This window comes from Anomaloglossus baeobatrachus, unplaced genomic scaffold (assembly GCF_048569485.1).
Source record: "Anomaloglossus baeobatrachus isolate aAnoBae1 unplaced genomic scaffold, aAnoBae1.hap1 Scaffold_4676, whole genome shotgun sequence".
In the NCBI taxonomy this organism is placed as follows: domain Eukaryota; kingdom Metazoa; phylum Chordata; class Amphibia; order Anura; family Aromobatidae; genus Anomaloglossus; species Anomaloglossus baeobatrachus.
Window position 1 is genome coordinate 1 of NW_027444018.1, and position 17,153 is coordinate 17,153.

At 46.2% G+C, this 17,153-nt stretch overlaps 11 non-coding genes across 11 annotated transcripts; all 11 read left to right on the top strand.

Annotated features, from left to right (window-relative positions):
- The first annotated feature begins 467 nt into the window (after window positions 1-467).
- LOC142281230 (U2 spliceosomal RNA) lies at window positions 468-657 on the top strand. Its single transcript, XR_012743359.1, has one exon. It is a non-coding gene; the product is annotated as a U2 spliceosomal RNA (small nuclear RNA).
- Window positions 658-2,037: 1,380 nt separating this feature from the next.
- On the top strand, window positions 2,038-2,228 carry LOC142281214 (U2 spliceosomal RNA). Its single transcript, XR_012743344.1, has one exon. It is a non-coding gene; the product is annotated as a U2 spliceosomal RNA (small nuclear RNA).
- Window positions 2,229-3,611: 1,383 nt separating this feature from the next.
- On the top strand, window positions 3,612-3,802 carry LOC142281226 (U2 spliceosomal RNA). Its single transcript, XR_012743355.1, has one exon. It is a non-coding gene; the product is annotated as a U2 spliceosomal RNA (small nuclear RNA).
- A 1,378-nt stretch (window positions 3,803-5,180) lies between these two features.
- Window positions 5,181-5,371, top strand: LOC142281232 (U2 spliceosomal RNA). The gene has a single exon (XR_012743361.1). It is a non-coding gene; the product is annotated as a U2 spliceosomal RNA (small nuclear RNA).
- A 1,387-nt stretch (window positions 5,372-6,758) lies between these two features.
- LOC142281233 (U2 spliceosomal RNA) lies at window positions 6,759-6,949 on the top strand. Its single transcript, XR_012743362.1, has one exon. It is a non-coding gene; the product is annotated as a U2 spliceosomal RNA (small nuclear RNA).
- A 1,387-nt stretch (window positions 6,950-8,336) lies between these two features.
- Window positions 8,337-8,527, top strand: LOC142281234 (U2 spliceosomal RNA). The gene has a single exon (XR_012743363.1). It is a non-coding gene; the product is annotated as a U2 spliceosomal RNA (small nuclear RNA).
- Window positions 8,528-9,914: 1,387 nt separating this feature from the next.
- On the top strand, window positions 9,915-10,105 carry LOC142281215 (U2 spliceosomal RNA). Its single transcript, XR_012743345.1, has one exon. It is a non-coding gene; the product is annotated as a U2 spliceosomal RNA (small nuclear RNA).
- Window positions 10,106-11,492: 1,387 nt separating this feature from the next.
- On the top strand, window positions 11,493-11,683 carry LOC142281216 (U2 spliceosomal RNA). The gene has a single exon (XR_012743346.1). It is a non-coding gene; the product is annotated as a U2 spliceosomal RNA (small nuclear RNA).
- A 1,387-nt stretch (window positions 11,684-13,070) lies between these two features.
- LOC142281217 (U2 spliceosomal RNA) lies at window positions 13,071-13,261 on the top strand. Its single transcript, XR_012743347.1, has one exon. It is a non-coding gene; the product is annotated as a U2 spliceosomal RNA (small nuclear RNA).
- Window positions 13,262-14,648: 1,387 nt separating this feature from the next.
- LOC142281218 (U2 spliceosomal RNA) lies at window positions 14,649-14,839 on the top strand. Its single transcript, XR_012743348.1, has one exon. It is a non-coding gene; the product is annotated as a U2 spliceosomal RNA (small nuclear RNA).
- A 1,387-nt stretch (window positions 14,840-16,226) lies between these two features.
- On the top strand, window positions 16,227-16,417 carry LOC142281219 (U2 spliceosomal RNA). The gene has a single exon (XR_012743349.1). It is a non-coding gene; the product is annotated as a U2 spliceosomal RNA (small nuclear RNA).
- The last annotated feature ends 736 nt before the right edge of the window (window positions 16,418-17,153 follow it).

The following is a 17,153-nucleotide window of genomic DNA, read 5'->3' on the forward strand; positions in this document are numbered from 1 at the left end:
CAATCTCTTTTTTTCCCGGGTGGTAGGGGGATGACAGGAGAAGGGAAGCGGGGTGGTGAGAAAGGTACAGAGGGCAGGGTTTGGGGGCTGGGAAGGAAAGGGAAAAGATTAGGGTTTGGGGATGATGAAAGGGCTTTCTACGGGTAAGGATGGCAAAGGGTGGCAGTGACGGAAAGTCAGGCAACCTGTCCTGTCCGTCTTTTTGTATCGTGAATTGGAAAGACTGCAAGGGGGAGGGGAGTTGCTTGCGCCCTAAAGGAGGAGTTATTCAGATTCATTGCAGTGGGCGGCGGCTGCAAAACGCACCATTCTTCTTGTTTTGGCTCTGCAAAGCAGCCTTTTCAAGGGTTGGCTTGGGTGACAAAATGTCTTGTGTAGGCGTGGGTTTGTCTCCCTCTCGCTCTCTCTCCCTAAGATGTGTCCGGCATAGGCCAGGGTGCCACTCGAGGCCCAAACCAATTCTGGTTATCGCTTCTCGCCTTTTGGCTAAGATCAAGTGTAGTATCTGTTCTTATCAGTTTAATATCTGATACGTCCCCTATCTGGGGACCATATATTAAATGGATTTTTAGAACAGGGAGATGGAAAAAGAGCTTGCTCTGTCCACTCCACGCATTGACCTGGTATTGCAGTACCTCCAGGAACGGTGCACCCCTTCTTAACCCAGTTTCCAAAAGCAGAACTCAATTCACCTGATTCATATTAGCCCGATTTAATGAATTGGAAGAAAGCATACGTCTTCATATGCACCTCAATTTGGCCCATTCACTTTTCACACTTCCTCCTTTTGTTTTTTATCTTTCACACTTTTGACTTTCTTTATTCATCCAAATAGCAAACTCATCACCACTCAACCTGACCAACTCGGCTATGTCCCCGTGCTGCAGTTCTCTGTCTTATCTAGATCATTTGCAATTGAATGGAATAGATCCCTTTTGGACAAAGTGGATTCACCTGCTGCTGCAGTGACCACAGGTGTGATAACATCTAGAATTGGCATCTGGTGCGATCTCTCCGCTTCCACTCCAAAGAAAGTTACCTGTTTATTCCTATCATGCATTGGTTTTTGGGGTTTTCTTTGAGTAATGATGATCTCTTTAGTAGTCTGTTGGCGCCCTCTCCTGGAGGAATAGTTTGCTTGCTCTTGGACATTCTAAAAGAGAGGTCATGATAGACATTGAGCTTCTGAGCTCAATTGGGGACAGTCATGGGTGATGAATGTTTTGCAACCTACTGCGAAGCCTCATACCGCAATATAAGGAACGTCAAATACTAAGAAAGGGCGGCCTATGAAAGAATTACTACTTTCAATAAGTACACTTAAACGGCTAATTGGAATAGAAAAACTGTAAAAGCCCTCTGAGAAAGCCCCCCTCTAACCTTTGATAGTAAGCTTTTCTGTAGTCTGCCTGTTGATGTATTTTCCGTTTGAACTGTGCACAACATGAAGAGACGGAACACTGGCGGGCTTGTCACAATGCCCCCGATGACATCACAATAGCGCTGCTGCCTAGAAAACAAGCTGCGCAGAAGAAGTTGTTCTTTGGGTGGGAGGGTGGCTAGTGGAAGGAGGGGGCAATCTCTTTTTTTCCCGGGTGGTAGGGGGATGACAGGAGAAGGGAAGCGGGTGGTGAGAAAGGTACAGAGGGCAGGGTTTGGGGGCTGGGAAGGAAAGGGAAAAGATTAGGGTTTGGGGATGATGAAAGGGCTTTCTACGGGTAAGGATGCAAAGGGTGGCAGTGACGGAAAGTCAGGCAACCTGTCCTGTCCGTCTTTTTGTATCGTGAATTGGAAAGACTGCAAGGGGAGGGGAGTTGCTTGCGCCTAAAGGAGGAGTTATTCAGATTCATTGCAGTGGGCGGCGGCTGCAAAACGCACCATTCTTCTTGTTTTGGCTCTGCAAAGCAGCCTTTTCAAGGGTTGGCTTGGGTGACAAAATGTCTTGTGTAGGCGTGGGTTTGTCTCCTCTCGCTCTCTCTCCCTAAGATGTGTCCGCATAGGCCAGGGTGCCACTCGAGGCCCAAACCAATTCTGGTTATCGCTTCTCGGCCTTTTGGCTAAGATCAAGTGTAGTATCTGTTCTTATCAGTTTAATATCTGATACGTCCCCTATCTGGGGACCATATATTAAATGGATTTTTAGAACAGGGAGATGGAAAAAGAGCTTGCTCTGTCCACTCCACGCATTGACCTGGTATTGCAGTACCTCCAGGAACGGTGCACCCCTTCTTACCCAGTTTCCAAAAGCAGAACTCAATTCACCTGATTCATATTAGCCCGATTTAATGAATTGGAAGAAAGCATACGTCTTCATATGCACCTCAATTTGGCCCATTCACTTTTCACACTTCCTCCTTTTGTTTTTTATCTTTCACACTTTTGACTTTCTTTATTCATCCAAATAGCAAACTCATCACCACTCAACCTGACCAACTCGGCTATGTCCCCGTGCTGCAGTTCTCTGTCTTATCTAGATCATTTGCAATTGAATGGAATAGATCCTTTTGGACAAAGTGGATTCACCTGCTGCTGCAGTGACCACAGGTGTGATAACATCTAGAATTGGCATCTGGTGCGATCTCTCCGCTTCCACTCCAAAGAAAGTTACCTGTTTATTCCTATCATGCATTGGTTTTTGGGGTTTTCTTTGAGTAATGATGATCTCTTTAGTAGTCTGTTGGCGCCCTCTCCTGGAGGAATAGTTTGCTTGCTCTTGGACATTCTAAAAGAGAGGTCATGATAGACATTGAGCTTCTGAGCTCAATTGGGGACAGTCATGGGTGATGAATGTTTGCAACCTACTGCGAAGCCTCATACCGCAATATAAGGAACGTCAAATACTAAGAAAGGGCGGCCTATGAAAGAATTACTACTTTCAATAAGTACACTTAAACGGCTAATTGGGAATAGAAAAACTGTAAAAAGCCCTCTGAGAAAGCCCCCCTCTAACCTTTGATAGTAAGCTTTTCTGTAGTCTGCCTGTTGATGTATTTTCCGTTTGAACTGTGCACAACATGAAGAGACGGAACACTGGCGGCTTGTCACAATGCCCCCCGATGACATCACAATAGCGCTGCTGCCTAGAAAACAAGCTGCGCAGAAGAAGTTGTTCTTTGGGTGGGAGGGTGGGCTAGTGGAAGGAGGGGGCAATCTCTTTTTTTTCCCGGGTGGTAGGGGGATGACAGGAGAAGGAAGCGGGTGGTGAGAAAGGTACAGAGGGCAGGGTTTGGGGGCTGGAAGGAAAGGGAAAAGATTAGGGTTTGGGGATGATGAAAGGGCTTTCTACGGGTAAGGATGGCAAAGGGTGGCAGTGACGGAAAGTCAGGCAACCTGTCCTGTCCGTCTTTTTGTATCGTGAATTGGAAAGACTGCAAGGGGGAGGGGAGTTGCTTGCGCCCTAAAGGAGGAGTTATTCAGATTCATTGCAGTGGGCGGCGGCTGCAAAACGCACCATTCTTCTTGTTTTGCTCTGCAAAGCAGCCTTTTCAAGGGTTGGCTTGGGTGACAAAATGTCTTGTGTAGGCGTGGGTTTGTCTCCCTCTCGCTCTCTCTCCCTAAGATGTGTCCGGCATAGGCCAGGGTGCCACTCGAGGCCCAAACCAATTCTGGTTATCGCTTCTCGGCCTTTTGGCTAAGATCAAGTGTAGTATCTGTTCTTATCAGTTTAATATCTGATACGTCCCCTATCTGGGGACCATATATTAAATGGATTTTTAGAACAGGGAGATGGAAAAAGAGCTTGCTCTGTCCACTCCACGCATTGACCTGGTATTGCAGTACCTCCAGGAACGGTGCACCCCTTCTTAACCCAGTTTCCAAAGCAGAACTCAATTCACCTGATTCATATTAGCCCGATTTAATGAATTGGAAGAAAGCATACGTCTTCATATGCACCTCAATTTGGCCCATTCACTTTTCACACTTCCTCCTTTTGTTTTTATCTTTCACACTTTTGACTTTCTTTATTCATCCAAATAGCAAACTCATCACCACTCAACCTGACCAACTCGCTATGTCCCCGTGCTGCAGTTCTCTGTCTTATCTAGATCATTTGCAATTGAATGGAATAGATCCCTTTTGGACAAAGTGGATTCACCTGCTGCTGCAGTGACCACAGGTGTGATAACATCTAGAATTGGCATCTGGTGCGATCTCTCCGCTTCCACTCCAAAGAAAGTTACCTGTTTTATTCCTATCATGCATTGGTTTTTGGGGTTTTCTTTGAGTAATGATGATCTCTTTAGTAGTCTGTTGGCGCCCTCTCCTGGAGGAATAGTTTGCTTGCTCTTGACATTCTAAAAGAGAGGTCATGATAGACATTGAGCTTCTGAGCTCAATTGGGGACAGTCATGGGTGATGAATGTTTGCAACCTACTGCGAAGCCTCATACCGCAATATAAGGAACGTCAAATACTAAGAAAGGGCGGCCTATGAAAGAATTACTACTTTCAATAAGTACACTTAAACGGCTAATTGGGAATAGAAAAACTGTAAAAAGCCCTCTGAGAAAGCCCCCCTCTAACCTTGATAGTAAGCTTTTCTGTAGTCTGCCTGTTGATGTATTTTCCGTTTGAACTGTGCACAACATGAAGAGACGGAACACTGGCGGCTTGTCACAATGCCCCCCGATGACATCACAATAGCGCTGCTGCCTAGAAAACAAGCTGCGCAGAAGAAGTTGTTCTTTGGGTGGGAGGGTGGGCTAGTGGAAGGAGGGGGCAATCTCTTTTTTTCCCGGGTGGTAGGGGGATGACAGGAGAAGGGAAGCGGGTGGTGAGAAAGGTACAGAGGGCAGGGTTTGGGGGCTGGGAAGGAAAGGGAAAAGATTAGGGTTTGGGGATGATGAAAGGGCTTTCTACGGGTAAGGATGGCAAAGGGTGCAGTGACGGAAAGTCAGGCAACCTGTCCTGTCCGTCTTTTTGTATCGTGAATTGGAAAGACTGCAAGGGGGAGGGGAGTTGCTTGCGCCCTAAAGGAGGAGTTATTCAGATTCATTGCAGTGGGCGGCGGCTGCAAAACGCACCATTCTTCTTGTTTTGCTCTGCAAAGCAGCCTTTTCAAGGGTTGGCTGGGTGACAAAATGTCTTGTGTAGGCGTGGGTTTGTCTCCCTCTCGCTCTCTCTCCCTAAGATGTGTCCGGCATAGGCCAGGGTGCCACTCGAGCCCAAACAATTCTGGTTATCGCTTCTCGGCCTTTTGGCTAAGATCAAGTGTAGTATCTGTTCTTATCAGTTTAATATCTGATACGTCCCCTATCTGGGGACCATATATTAAATGGATTTTTAGAACAGGGAGATGGAAAAAGAGCTTGCTCTGTCCACTCCACGCATTGACCTGGTATTGCAGTACCTCCAGGAACGGTGCACCCCTTCTTAACCCAGTTTCCAAAAGCAGAACTCAATTCACCTGATTCATATTAGCCCGATTTAATGAATTGGAAGAAAGCATACGTCTTCATATGCACCTCAATTTGGCCCATTCACTTTTCACACTTCCTCCTTTTTGTTTTTTATCTTTCACACTTTTGACTTTCTTTATTCATCCAAATAGCAAACTCATCACCACTCAACCTGACCAACTCGGCTATGTCCCCGTGCTGCAGTTCTCTGTCTTATCTAGATCATTTGCAATTGAATGGAATAGATCCCTTTTGACAAAGTGGATTCACCTGCTGCTGCAGTGACCACAGGTGTGATAACATCTAGAATTGGCATCTGTGCGATCTCTCCGCTTCCACTCCAAAGAAAGTTACCTGTTTATTCCTATCATGCATTGGTTTTTGGGGTTTTCTTTGAGTAATGATGATCTCTTTAGTAGTCTGTTGGCGCCCTCTCCTGGAGGAATAGTTTGCTTGCTCTTGGACATTCTAAAAGAGAGGTCATGATAGACATTGAGCTTCTGAGCTCAATTGGGGACAGTCATGGGTGATGAATGTTTGCAACCTACTGCGAAGCCTCATACCGCAATATAAGGAACGTCAAATACTAAGAAAGGGCGGCCTATGAAAGAATTACTACTTTCAATAAGTACACTTAAACGGCTAATTGGGAATAGAAAAACTGTAAAAAAGCCCTCTGAGAAAGCCCCCCTCTAACCTTTGATAGTAAGCTTTTCTGTAGTCTGCCTGTTGATGTATTTTCCGTTTGAACTGTGCACAACATGAAGAGACGGAACACTGGCGGCTTGTCACAATGCCCCCCGATGACATCACAATAGCGCTGCTGCCTAGAAAACAAGCTGCGCAGAAGAAGTTGTTCTTTGGGTGGGAGGGTGGGCTAGTGGAAGGAGGGGGCAATCTCTTTTTTTCCCGGGTGGTAGGGGGATGACAGGAGAAGGGAAGCGGGTGGTGAGAAAGGTACAGAGGGCAGGGTTTGGGGGCTGGGAAGGAAAGGGAAAAGATTAGGGTTTGGGGATGATGAAAGGGCTTTCTACGGGTAAGGATGGCAAAGGGTGGCAGTGACGGAAAGTCAGGCAACCTGTCCTGTCCGTCTTTTTGTATCGTGAATTGGAAAGACTGCAAGGGGGAGGGGAGTTGCTTGCGCCCTAAAGGAGGAGTTATTCAGATTCATTGCAGTGGGCGGCGGCTGCAAAACGCACCATTCTTCTTGTTTTGGCTCTGCAAAGCAGCCTTTTCAAGGGTTGGCTTGGGTGACAAAATGTCTTGTGTAGGCGTGGGTTTGTCTCCCTCTCGCTCTCTCTCCCTAAGATGTGTCCGGCATAGGCCAGGGTGCCACTCGAGGCCCAAACCAATTCTGGTTATCGCTTCTCGGCCTTTTGGCTAAGATCAAGTGTAGTATCTGTTCTTATCAGTTTAATATCTGATACGTCCCCTATCTGGGGACCATATATTAAATGGATTTTTAGAACAGGGAGATGGAAAAAGAGCTTGCTCTGTCCACTCCACGCATTGACCTGGTATTGCAGTACCTCCAGGAACGGTGCACCCCTTCTTAACCCAGTTTCCAAAAGCAGAACTCAATTCACCTGATTCATATTAGCCCGATTTAATGAATTGGAAGAAAGCATACGTCTTCATATGCACCTCAATTTGGCCCATTCACTTTTCACACTTCCTCCTTTTGTTTTTTATCTTTCACACTTTTGACTTTCTTTATTCATCCAAATAGCAAACTCATCACCACTCAACCTGACCAACTCGGCTATGTCCCCGTGCTGCAGTTCTCTGTCTTATCTAGATCATTTGCAATTGAATGGAATAGATCCCTTTTGGACAAAGTGGATTCACCTGCTGCTGCAGTGACCACAGGTGTGATAACATCTAGAATTGGCATCTGGTGCGATCTCTCCGCTTCCACTCCAAAGAAAGTTACCTGTTTATTCCTATCATGCATTGGTTTTTGGGGTTTTCTTTGAGTAATGATGATCTCTTTAGTAGTCTGTTGGCGCCCTCTCCTGGAGGAATAGTTTGCTTGCTCTTGGACATTCTAAAAGAGAGGTCATGATAGACATTGAGCTTCTGAGCTCAATTGGGGACAGTCATGGGTGATGAATGTTTGCAACCTACTGCGAAGCCTCATACCGCAATATAAGGAACGTCAAATACTAAGAAAGGGCGGCCTATGAAAGAATTACTACTTTCAATAAGTACACTTAAACGGCTAATTGGGAATAGAAAAACTGTAAAAAGCCCTCTGAGAAAGCCCCCCTCTAACCTTTGATAGTAAGCTTTTCTGTAGTCTGCCTGTTGATGTATTTTCCGTTTGAACTGTGCACAACATGAAGAGACGGAACACTGGCGGCTTGTCACAATGCCCCCCGATGACATCACAATAGCGCTGCTGCCTAGAAAACAAGCTGCGCAGAAGAAGTTGTTCTTTGGGTGGGAGGGTGGGCTAGTGGAAGGAGGGGGCAATCTCTTTTTTTCCCGGGTGGTAGGGGGATGACAGGAGAAGGGAAGCGGGTGGTGAGAAAGGTACAGAGGGCAGGGTTTGGGGGCTGGGAAGGAAAGGGAAAAGATTAGGGTTTGGGGATGATGAAAGGGCTTTCTACGGGTAAGGATGGCAAAGGGTGGCAGTGACGGAAAGTCAGGCAACCTGTCCTGTCCGTCTTTTTGTATCGTGAATTGGAAAGACTGCAAGGGGGAGGGGAGTTGCTTGCGCCCTAAAGGAGGAGTTATTCAGATTCATTGCAGTGGGCGGCGGCTGCAAAACGCACCATTCTTCTTGTTTTGGCTCTGCAAAGCAGCCTTTTCAAGGGTTGGCTTGGGTGACAAAATGTCTTGTGTAGGCGTGGGTTTGTCTCCCTCTCGCTCTCTCTCCCTAAGATGTGTCCGGCATAGGCCAGGGTGCCACTCGAGGCCCAAACCAATTCTGGTTATCGCTTCTCGGCCTTTTGGCTAAGATCAAGTGTAGTATCTGTTCTTATCAGTTTAATATCTGATACGTCCCCTATCTGGGGACCATATATTAAATGGATTTTTAGAACAGGGAGATGGAAAAAGAGCTTGCTCTGTCCACTCCACGCATTGACCTGGTATTGCAGTACCTCCAGGAACGGTGCACCCCTTCTTAACCCAGTTTCCAAAAGCAGAACTCAATTCACCTGATTCATATTAGCCCGATTTAATGAATTGGAAGAAAGCATACGTCTTCATATGCACCTCAATTTGGCCCATTCACTTTTCACACTTCCTCCTTTTGTTTTTTATCTTTCACACTTTTGACTTTCTTTATTCATCCAAATAGCAAACTCATCACCACTCAACCTGACCAACTCGGCTATGTCCCCGTGCTGCAGTTCTCTGTCTTATCTAGATCATTTGCAATTGAATGGAATAGATCCCTTTTGGACAAAGTGGATTCACCTGCTGCTGCAGTGACCACAGGTGTGATAACATCTAGAATTGGCATCTGGTGCGATCTCTCCGCTTCCACTCCAAAGAAAGTTACCTGTTTATTCCTATCATGCATTGGTTTTTGGGGTTTTCTTTGAGTAATGATGATCTCTTTAGTAGTCTGTTGGCGCCCTCTCCTGGAGGAATAGTTTGCTTGCTCTTGGACATTCTAAAAGAGAGGTCATGATAGACATTGAGCTTCTGAGCTCAATTGGGGACAGTCATGGGTGATGAATGTTTGCAACCTACTGCGAAGCCTCATACCGCAATATAAGGAACGTCAAATACTAAGAAAGGGCGGCCTATGAAAGAATTACTACTTTCAATAAGTACACTTAAACGGCTAATTGGGAATAGAAAAACTGTAAAAAGCCCTCTGAGAAAGCCCCCCTCTAACCTTTGATAGTAAGCTTTTCTGTAGTCTGCCTGTTGATGTATTTTCCGTTTGAACTGTGCACAACATGAAGAGACGGAACACTGGCGGCTTGTCACAATGCCCCCCGATGACATCACAATAGCGCTGCTGCCTAGAAAACAAGCTGCGCAGAAGAAGTTGTTCTTTGGGTGGGAGGGTGGGCTAGTGGAAGGAGGGGGCAATCTCTTTTTTTCCCGGGTGGTAGGGGGATGACAGGAGAAGGGAAGCGGGTGGTGAGAAAGGTACAGAGGGCAGGGTTTGGGGGCTGGGAAGGAAAGGGAAAAGATTAGGGTTTGGGGATGATGAAAGGGCTTTCTACGGGTAAGGATGGCAAAGGGTGGCAGTGACGGAAAGTCAGGCAACCTGTCCTGTCCGTCTTTTTGTATCGTGAATTGGAAAGACTGCAAGGGGGAGGGGAGTTGCTTGCGCCCTAAAGGAGGAGTTATTCAGATTCATTGCAGTGGGCGGCGGCTGCAAAACGCACCATTCTTCTTGTTTTGGCTCTGCAAAGCAGCCTTTTCAAGGGTTGGCTTGGGTGACAAAATGTCTTGTGTAGGCGTGGGTTTGTCTCCCTCTCGCTCTCTCTCCCTAAGATGTGTCCGGCATAGGCCAGGGTGCCACTCGAGGCCCAAACCAATTCTGGTTATCGCTTCTCGGCCTTTTGGCTAAGATCAAGTGTAGTATCTGTTCTTATCAGTTTAATATCTGATACGTCCCCTATCTGGGGACCATATATTAAATGGATTTTTAGAACAGGGAGATGGAAAAAGAGCTTGCTCTGTCCACTCCACGCATTGACCTGGTATTGCAGTACCTCCAGGAACGGTGCACCCCTTCTTAACCCAGTTTCCAAAAGCAGAACTCAATTCACCTGATTCATATTAGCCCGATTTAATGAATTGGAAGAAAGCATACGTCTTCATATGCACCTCAATTTGGCCCATTCACTTTTCACACTTCCTCCTTTTGTTTTTTATCTTTCACACTTTTGACTTTCTTTATTCATCCAAATAGCAAACTCATCACCACTCAACCTGACCAACTCGGCTATGTCCCCGTGCTGCAGTTCTCTGTCTTATCTAGATCATTTGCAATTGAATGGAATAGATCCCTTTTGGACAAAGTGGATTCACCTGCTGCTGCAGTGACCACAGGTGTGATAACATCTAGAATTGGCATCTGGTGCGATCTCTCCGCTTCCACTCCAAAGAAAGTTACCTGTTTATTCCTATCATGCATTGGTTTTTGGGGTTTTCTTTGAGTAATGATGATCTCTTTAGTAGTCTGTTGGCGCCCTCTCCTGGAGGAATAGTTTGCTTGCTCTTGGACATTCTAAAAGAGAGGTCATGATAGACATTGAGCTTCTGAGCTCAATTGGGGACAGTCATGGGTGATGAATGTTTGCAACCTACTGCGAAGCCTCATACCGCAATATAAGGAACGTCAAATACTAAGAAAGGGCGGCCTATGAAAGAATTACTACTTTCAATAAGTACACTTAAACGGCTAATTGGGAATAGAAAAACTGTAAAAAGCCCTCTGAGAAAGCCCCCCTCTAACCTTTGATAGTAAGCTTTTCTGTAGTCTGCCTGTTGATGTATTTTCCGTTTGAACTGTGCACAACATGAAGAGACGGAACACTGGCGGCTTGTCACAATGCCCCCCGATGACATCACAATAGCGCTGCTGCCTAGAAAACAAGCTGCGCAGAAGAAGTTGTTCTTTGGGTGGGAGGGTGGGCTAGTGGAAGGAGGGGGCAATCTCTTTTTTTCCCGGGTGGTAGGGGGATGACAGGAGAAGGGAAGCGGGTGGTGAGAAAGGTACAGAGGGCAGGGTTTGGGGGCTGGGAAGGAAAGGGAAAAGATTAGGGTTTGGGGATGATGAAAGGGCTTTCTACGGGTAAGGATGGCAAAGGGTGGCAGTGACGGAAAGTCAGGCAACCTGTCCTGTCCGTCTTTTTGTATCGTGAATTGGAAAGACTGCAAGGGGGAGGGGAGTTGCTTGCGCCCTAAAGGAGGAGTTATTCAGATTCATTGCAGTGGGCGGCGGCTGCAAAACGCACCATTCTTCTTGTTTTGGCTCTGCAAAGCAGCCTTTTCAAGGGTTGGCTTGGGTGACAAAATGTCTTGTGTAGGCGTGGGTTTGTCTCCCTCTCGCTCTCTCTCCCTAAGATGTGTCCGGCATAGGCCAGGGTGCCACTCGAGGCCCAAACCAATTCTGGTTATCGCTTCTCGGCCTTTTGGCTAAGATCAAGTGTAGTATCTGTTCTTATCAGTTTAATATCTGATACGTCCCCTATCTGGGGACCATATATTAAATGGATTTTTAGAACAGGGAGATGGAAAAAGAGCTTGCTCTGTCCACTCCACGCATTGACCTGGTATTGCAGTACCTCCAGGAACGGTGCACCCCTTCTTAACCCAGTTTCCAAAAGCAGAACTCAATTCACCTGATTCATATTAGCCCGATTTAATGAATTGGAAGAAAGCATACGTCTTCATATGCACCTCAATTTGGCCCATTCACTTTTCACACTTCCTCCTTTTGTTTTTTATCTTTCACACTTTTGACTTTCTTTATTCATCCAAATAGCAAACTCATCACCACTCAACCTGACCAACTCGGCTATGTCCCCGTGCTGCAGTTCTCTGTCTTATCTAGATCATTTGCAATTGAATGGAATAGATCCCTTTTGGACAAAGTGGATTCACCTGCTGCTGCAGTGACCACAGGTGTGATAACATCTAGAATTGGCATCTGGTGCGATCTCTCCGCTTCCACTCCAAAGAAAGTTACCTGTTTATTCCTATCATGCATTGGTTTTTGGGGTTTTCTTTGAGTAATGATGATCTCTTTAGTAGTCTGTTGGCGCCCTCTCCTGGAGGAATAGTTTGCTTGCTCTTGGACATTCTAAAAGAGAGGTCATGATAGACATTGAGCTTCTGAGCTCAATTGGGGACAGTCATGGGTGATGAATGTTTGCAACCTACTGCGAAGCCTCATACCGCAATATAAGGAACGTCAAATACTAAGAAAGGGCGGCCTATGAAAGAATTACTACTTTCAATAAGTACACTTAAACGGCTAATTGGGAATAGAAAAACTGTAAAAAGCCCTCTGAGAAAGCCCCCCTCTAACCTTTGATAGTAAGCTTTTCTGTAGTCTGCCTGTTGATGTATTTTCCGTTTGAACTGTGCACAACATGAAGAGACGGAACACTGGCGGCTTGTCACAATGCCCCCCGATGACATCACAATAGCGCTGCTGCCTAGAAAACAAGCTGCGCAGAAGAAGTTGTTCTTTGGGTGGGAGGGTGGGCTAGTGGAAGGAGGGGGCAATCTCTTTTTTTCCCGGGTGGTAGGGGGATGACAGGAGAAGGGAAGCGGGTGGTGAGAAAGGTACAGAGGGCAGGGTTTGGGGGCTGGGAAGGAAAGGGAAAAGATTAGGGTTTGGGGATGATGAAAGGGCTTTCTACGGGTAAGGATGGCAAAGGGTGGCAGTGACGGAAAGTCAGGCAACCTGTCCTGTCCGTCTTTTTGTATCGTGAATTGGAAAGACTGCAAGGGGGAGGGGAGTTGCTTGCGCCCTAAAGGAGGAGTTATTCAGATTCATTGCAGTGGGCGGCGGCTGCAAAACGCACCATTCTTCTTGTTTTGGCTCTGCAAAGCAGCCTTTTCAAGGGTTGGCTTGGGTGACAAAATGTCTTGTGTAGGCGTGGGTTTGTCTCCCTCTCGCTCTCTCTCCCTAAGATGTGTCCGGCATAGGCCAGGGTGCCACTCGAGGCCCAAACCAATTCTGGTTATCGCTTCTCGGCCTTTTGGCTAAGATCAAGTGTAGTATCTGTTCTTATCAGTTTAATATCTGATACGTCCCCTATCTGGGGACCATATATTAAATGGATTTTTAGAACAGGGAGATGGAAAAAGAGCTTGCTCTGTCCACTCCACGCATTGACCTGGTATTGCAGTACCTCCAGGAACGGTGCACCCCTTCTTAACCCAGTTTCCAAAAGCAGAACTCAATTCACCTGATTCATATTAGCCCGATTTAATGAATTGGAAGAAAGCATACGTCTTCATATGCACCTCAATTTGGCCCATTCACTTTTCACACTTCCTCCTTTTGTTTTTTATCTTTCACACTTTTGACTTTCTTTATTCATCCAAATAGCAAACTCATCACCACTCAACCTGACCAACTCGGCTATGTCCCCGTGCTGCAGTTCTCTGTCTTATCTAGATCATTTGCAATTGAATGGAATAGATCCCTTTTGGACAAAGTGGATTCACCTGCTGCTGCAGTGACCACAGGTGTGATAACATCTAGAATTGGCATCTGGTGCGATCTCTCCGCTTCCACTCCAAAGAAAGTTACCTGTTTATTCCTATCATGCATTGGTTTTTGGGGTTTTCTTTGAGTAATGATGATCTCTTTAGTAGTCTGTTGGCGCCCTCTCCTGGAGGAATAGTTTGCTTGCTCTTGGACATTCTAAAAGAGAGGTCATGATAGACATTGAGCTTCTGAGCTCAATTGGGGACAGTCATGGGTGATGAATGTTTGCAACCTACTGCGAAGCCTCATACCGCAATATAAGGAACGTCAAATACTAAGAAAGGGCGGCCTATGAAAGAATTACTACTTTCAATAAGTACACTTAAACGGCTAATTGGGAATAGAAAAACTGTAAAAAGCCCTCTGAGAAAGCCCCCCTCTAACCTTTGATAGTAAGCTTTTCTGTAGTCTGCCTGTTGATGTATTTTCCGTTTGAACTGTGCACAACATGAAGAGACGGAACACTGGCGGCTTGTCACAATGCCCCCCGATGACATCACAATAGCGCTGCTGCCTAGAAAACAAGCTGCGCAGAAGAAGTTGTTCTTTGGGTGGGAGGGTGGGCTAGTGGAAGGAGGGGGCAATCTCTTTTTTTCCCGGGTGGTAGGGGGATGACAGGAGAAGGGAAGCGGGTGGTGAGAAAGGTACAGAGGGCAGGGTTTGGGGGCTGGGAAGGAAAGGGAAAAGATTAGGGTTTGGGGATGATGAAAGGGCTTTCTACGGGTAAGGATGGCAAAGGGTGGCAGTGACGGAAAGTCAGGCAACCTGTCCTGTCCGTCTTTTTGTATCGTGAATTGGAAAGACTGCAAGGGGGAGGGGAGTTGCTTGCGCCCTAAAGGAGGAGTTATTCAGATTCATTGCAGTGGGCGGCGGCTGCAAAACGCACCATTCTTCTTGTTTTGGCTCTGCAAAGCAGCCTTTTCAAGGGTTGGCTTGGGTGACAAAATGTCTTGTGTAGGCGTGGGTTTGTCTCCCTCTCGCTCTCTCTCCCTAAGATGTGTCCGGCATAGGCCAGGGTGCCACTCGAGGCCCAAACCAATTCTGGTTATCGCTTCTCGGCCTTTTGGCTAAGATCAAGTGTAGTATCTGTTCTTATCAGTTTAATATCTGATACGTCCCCTATCTGGGGACCATATATTAAATGGATTTTTAGAACAGGGAGATGGAAAAAGAGCTTGCTCTGTCCACTCCACGCATTGACCTGGTATTGCAGTACCTCCAGGAACGGTGCACCCCTTCTTAACCCAGTTTCCAAAAGCAGAACTCAATTCACCTGATTCATATTAGCCCGATTTAATGAATTGGAAGAAAGCATACGTCTTCATATGCACCTCAATTTGGCCCATTCACTTTTCACACTTCCTCCTTTTGTTTTTTATCTTTCACACTTTTGACTTTCTTTATTCATCCAAATAGCAAACTCATCACCACTCAACCTGACCAACTCGGCTATGTCCCCGTGCTGCAGTTCTCTGTCTTATCTAGATCATTTGCAATTGAATGGAATAGATCCCTTTTGGACAAAGTGGATTCACCTGCTGCTGCAGTGACCACAGGTGTGATAACATCTAGAATTGGCATCTGGTGCGATCTCTCCGCTTCCACTCCAAAGAAAGTTACCTGTTTATTCCTATCATGCATTGGTTTTTGGGGTTTTCTTTGAGTAATGATGATCTCTTTAGTAGTCTGTTGGCGCCCTCTCCTGGAGGAATAGTTTGCTTGCTCTTGGACATTCTAAAAGAGAGGTCATGATAGACATTGAGCTTCTGAGCTCAATTGGGGACAGTCATGGGTGATGAATGTTTGCAACCTACTGCGAAGCCTCATACCGCAATATAAGGAACGTCAAATACTAAGAAAGGGCGGCCTATGAAAGAATTACTACTTTCAATAAGTACACTTAAACGGCTAATTGGGAATAGAAAAACTGTAAAAAGCCCTCTGAGAAAGCCCCCCTCTAACCTTTGATAGTAAGCTTTTCTGTAGTCTGCCTGTTGATGTATTTTCCGTTTGAACTGTGCACAACATGAAGAGACGGAACACTGGCGGCTTGTCACAATGCCCCCCGATGACATCACAATAGCGCTGCTGCCTAGAAAACAAGCTGCGCAGAAGAAGTTGTTCTTTGGGTGGGAGGGTGGGCTAGTGGAAGGAGGGGGCAATCTCTTTTTTTCCCGGGTGGTAGGGGGATGACAGGAGAAGGGAAGCGGGTGGTGAGAAAGGTACAGAGGGCAGGGTTTGGGGGCTGGGAAGGAAAGGGAAAAGATTAGGGTTTGGGGATGATGAAAGGGCTTTCTACGGGTAAGGATGGCAAAGGGTGGCAGTGACGGAAAGTCAGGCAACCTGTCCTGTCCGTCTTTTTGTATCGTGAATTGGAAAGACTGCAAGGGGGAGGGGAGTTGCTTGCGCCCTAAAGGAGGAGTTATTCAGATTCATTGCAGTGGGCGGCGGCTGCAAAACGCACCATTCTTCTTGTTTTGGCTCTGCAAAGCAGCCTTTTCAAGGGTTGGCTTGGGTGACAAAATGTCTTGTGTAGGCGTGGGTTTGTCTCCCTCTCGCTCTCTCTCCCTAAGATGTGTCCGGCATAGGCCAGGGTGCCACTCGAGGCCCAAACCAATTCTGGTTATCGCTTCTCGGCCTTTTGGCTAAGATCAAGTGTAGTATCTGTTCTTATCAGTTTAATATCTGATACGTCCCCTATCTGGGGACCATATATTAAATGGATTTTTAGAACAGGGAGATGGAAAAAGAGCTTGCTCTGTCCACTCCACGCATTGACCTGGTATTGCAGTACCTCCAGGAACGGTGCACCCCTTCTTAACCCAGTTTCCAAAAGCAGAACTCAATTCACCTGATTCATATTAGCCCGATTTAATGAATTGGAAGAAAGCATACGTCTTCATATGCACCTCAATTTGGCCCATTCACTTTTCACACTTCCTCCTTTTGTTTTTTATCTTTCACACTTTTGACTTTCTTTATTCATCCAAATAGCAAACTCATCACCACTCAACCTGACCAACTCGGCTATGTCCCCGTGCTGCAGTTCTCTGTCTTATCTAGATCATTTGCAATTGAATGGAATAGATCCCTTTTGGACAAAGTGGATTCACCTGCTGCTGCAGTGACCACAGGTGTGATAACATCTAGAATTGGCATCTGGTGCGATCTCTCCGCTTCCACTCCAAAGAAAGTTACCTGTTTATTCCTATCATGCATTGGTTTTTGGGGTTTTCTTTGAGTAATGATGATCTCTTTAGTAGTCTGTTGGCGCCCTCTCCTGGAGGAATAGTTTGCTTGCTCTTGGACATTCTAAAAGAGAGGTCATGATAGACATTGAGCTTCTGAGCTCAATTGGGGACAGTCATGGGTGATGAATGTTTGCAACCTACTGCGAAGCCTCATACCGCAATATAAGGAACGTCAAATACTAAGAAAGGGCGGCCTATGAAAGAATTACTACTTTCAATAAGTACACTTAAACGGCTAATTGGGAATAGAAAAACTGTAAAAAGCCCTCTGAGAAAGCCCCCCTCTAACCTTTGATAGTAA